Raw genomic sequence first — 4,021 nt, 5'->3', positions numbered from 1 at the left:
TATTAGATGCAAATCAAAGCAGTGATGAGCAAACAATGCTTAACACCGGTGAGAGTGGCTATTATTCCCCAAACAAGAAACAATAGTATTGGAGAAGATGTGGAGAAAAGGAAATACTTGTGCCATGTTGTTGAGCATGTAAACTATTAGGGCCATTATAGAAAGCAGTTTGGCAAGATCTCAAAAAATCAAAAATAGGAATTCCATATAATCCAGTAATTCCACTTCTGTGTATTTGAAAATTATGAAAACAACATTAATTTTAAGATATATATATATATATACACTATCCGAAAAGTGGAAAAAGCCCAGTGCCCACTGATTTATGAATGAAAAAAAAAAGTGGTATATATGCAAAATGGAATACCATTCAATAGTAAAAAAGGATTTAATTCATCATTTGCAGCAACAAGGATGGACCTAGAGAGAATTATGTTTAGTGCAATAGGAGAGACAGAAAAAGAAATCATGTATCATTCATGTGTGGCATATATTAGAAAACAAGCAAACAGATGAACTAAAGAAAAGCAAACCTATTTTTAAAACTATTAAAAAAGACTATATTGTAAAGAAGGAAAAGTGCCAATGATTCAGAATCAAATGATGGTAAATACTAGTGTTATAATAGCTGAAAGAAGCCATAATTTCTGAAGATTAAAGTAGATTAAACATATATCTCTTAGGTCCTTTTAATTGACTTTTACTTAATATTCTGGCAAAAATGAACCAGTTCCAAAACAAAACAAAAAACCAAAGCATTCCCTACAGAACCAGGTTCACTTCTTTCATATGAAACATTTAGAAAAATTGTTTCATTTTGGTATTTTTACCGAACTCTGCTTTCTGGTCTTAACCTGCCAAGAATTTCTTTATATCACCCAATGTCTTAAACATAGTAAATAACCCATCTAAAAAAAAAAAGGAAAAGAAGAAAATAGTATGGTAAAAAGGGCAGGGAATTATGAAATCCTCCCATCACAACCCCAGCAAAAATGTAAGCATGTTCTTGGCTAAATGGCTCAACCTTTCAAGTGTCTTCAATAAAATTTCTCATTTGCATATGTAAAAAAGGTCAGTGACTTAATTTAAAAAATGAGAGTTCCCTTTATAACTGAAGAAACATCTAACAACAAAATAAAGAAAAACATATTGAAAAAAAAAATCTACAGAAGTAACCACAATGAACAATATGATGTTCATCGGGTCAATGGTCAATGAATGTGTTTTTATTTAATAGTATTTTAAAATAATTTTCAATAATAAATAATATTTAATAAACAATATTTAATCAACTGCCAAATAACTAGGACATGTCTTTGCTACTTTTATTTTTTAGATAATAAAGTCAGTATGCATTTTTATTTATTTTAAAGATTTATTTATTTATTTTTATACAATAGCTGGGGTACAGGCCAGAGGCATGGGAGGGTGAGAGAATTCACCAGAGACAGAGTGGGAAACAGAACAGGCAAACTGACAGAAATACACTGCTGAGGGGAGTAGCGGGTGAGACAGGAGAGGGTGTGCCGGGCCATGTGGGACCCTCACCTGCCAGCCGGGAATTGAACTGGCGCTGCAGAGGCTGTGGACAGCTTCACAGCGCAGTGCTCAACCAACTGCGCCACTGGTTAGGTCCAGTATGCATTTTTTTTTTTAAATTATGCATACAAGAGCTGTGGTACAGGCCAGAGGTTTGTGGGGTGAAAGGATTCACCAGAGACAGAGTGGGGAACAGACAGACTGAAATACATTGCTGAGGGGAGAAGCAGGCAAGACAGGAGAAGTCTGCTACCCCAGGAATAGGTCTCCTCCCTACTCTCCACCCTCTCCCTGTCCTCTGTTCTATGCAGAGGCTGCTGATCGCTTTGCAGTGCTGTGCTTAACCTCTTGTATCACCAGCGAGGCCCAGTATGCATTTTTAATAAATGGTTAAAAAGAAATGAATCACTCAAATATTATGTATAGATTCCACTTCTCATTTTTCATGCTTTCATGATGGTTTTCCCTAAATTATCTTCTTTCAGCATTCCTATAAATGCAGCTGGCATGTTTGCAAATCTTTCAATGATATATTCAGGGCCTTGGACGTTACCCTCTGAGACCCACATCTGCAAGTCTTTCAGAGACTTCTGCTCGCCAGTGGGTGATGATAAACCCTTCCATGTGGGTTTCCTGGTAGGTAATAATCACCAGGGTGAGCCTGGGGGAGTGGCCGAGTACTGTTACATGTAGAGATGGGTGTACAGCAATTCATTCAATTTTTTCTCATCTGGAGGATAACAATATTTGAAAACTCCCCACTTACACTATCAAAATAACAATCATAGCCATCAAAATTCTTCCAAAGATCCTACTCTCTTGTGGTTAAAGGCAACATCAAATCCAAGTGTTTTAAGAGGGGTAGACTTTTCGACTCTGCTGTGCCAACAACTTTGCAGCCTTTGAGCTTAGCTATCTGCTCCACAACAGAGCCTGCTGCTCCTGCTGCTGCTTTATCCATCACTGTTTTTCCACCCTTTGTACCACAGATGTCAAGGAGGCCAAAGTAGGCTGGTAGCCTGTCATGCCAACTGTTCCCAGACCCGGCCACTTTTTTTTTTTTAAAGATTTATTTATTATGCATACAAGAACTGGGGTACAAGTCAGAGGTGCAGGGGGGTGGGTGAGAGGATTCACCAGAGACAGAGTGGGGAGCAGAACAGGCAGACTGACTGAAATTACCCTGCTGAGGGGAGCAGCAGGCAAGACAGGCGAGGTCTGTGTCACGTGGGTTACCTCCCTGGCCCAGGATCGAACTCATGCGCTGTGTCTGCAGATAGCTTCATAGTGCTGCACCTTAACCCCTTGTGCCACATCTTAACCCCTTGTGCCATCTTAACCCCTTGAGGCCCCTGTCTGGCCACTCTTCAGGCAGCATTTCCAGTCCCTTCCATCAGAAATGGAGTGCGTTGTACTACCATGGTTCATGTTGGCGAGGCCGAGTTTTTAACTTTCCACAATTCTGGCCACTTGTTGCCACATTGTCATGTCACTCTCTTTGGTCACTTGGCTGCCACCCTCATGTAAGGATCCACAGTGAGGAACAGAGCTTCCAACAGAATCTGTCCATTTTTTAAGAGTGAGACTTCAGCTATCATCAAAGTTACTATTAGTGGGGTTACCTTCAACAGGTTTCCTTGATATTGAACTCTTATCATGACCCATCCTGAAACTTGAGAGTCCGCAAGTTCCACTATCTAGTGAAGGTGGCTGAGACTGCCCTTTGTTACTTTTAATGATTGCATGGATCCTTCATACGGTCTATGTTTTTGTAGGTTAACCTCCAAACAATAAAACCAAGAGGAAGAAATAATCCTGTGCACAAGGATTATACTTTATAACATATTATACTTTATTCACATCATCATGTGAGTGTGAATCAAATGACCTGATTTTCAGCTAAAACTATATAAGAATGACTTCAAAAATTAAGAAAGGGATTAAATATATTGTAAATCAGAGGAGCAAGTTTCTAAAACCTGCCTTTATCAATGCTTTCAGCTGTCTAAGTCAGCAGTAGCCCAAGAGACTCAATGTTTTGCTAATGGACCTGTGAAAAAGTGGAAAAATCAAAATCTAAAGATAGCACATTTTTAGAATAAATGTATGCTTAATATTCTGAAGGGATCTTTCAGGGCAATAAAGAGAAGGGTATCCTTTTAGGATATTTAGAAAATCAAAGAGATGTATTTTTGGAAACTTCAGCATTTGAAAATAATGTGTTTTCTCCCAAAATGGTATAAAGTTTTTTGTAGGTGCAACATTTTATGAACTTACAAAGCAATTTTCCGAACTTCTTTTTTTGTTTGCATTGATCACTTTTTTATAAAAAGCAAATCATTTGAAAAATAGATGATTCTTTTTCTTTTTTTTTTTTTAAGATTTATTTATGCATACAAGAGCTGGGGTACAGGCCAGAGATGTGGGGAAGGGGGTGAGAGGATTCACCAGAGACAGAGTGGGGAAAAGAACAGGCAGATCG

The 4,021-nt window shown here is 38.3% G+C and overlaps 1 pseudogene; it reads right to left on the bottom strand.

Moving 5' to 3' along the window:
- Nucleotides 1–1,982: 1,982 nt before the first annotated feature.
- Nucleotides 1,983–3,204, bottom strand: LOC119258220 (prostaglandin reductase 1-like; annotated as a pseudogene).
- Nucleotides 3,205–4,021: the final 817 nt, after the last annotated feature.

This window comes from Talpa occidentalis, unplaced genomic scaffold (assembly GCF_014898055.3).
Source record: "Talpa occidentalis isolate TD23 unplaced genomic scaffold, MPIMG_talOcc4v2.1 talOcc4.4, whole genome shotgun sequence".
Taxonomy (NCBI): domain Eukaryota; kingdom Metazoa; phylum Chordata; class Mammalia; order Eulipotyphla; family Talpidae; genus Talpa; species Talpa occidentalis.
Note: the sequence above shows the minus strand (reverse complement) of the source record. Positions and strands in the feature narration are given on the sequence as shown.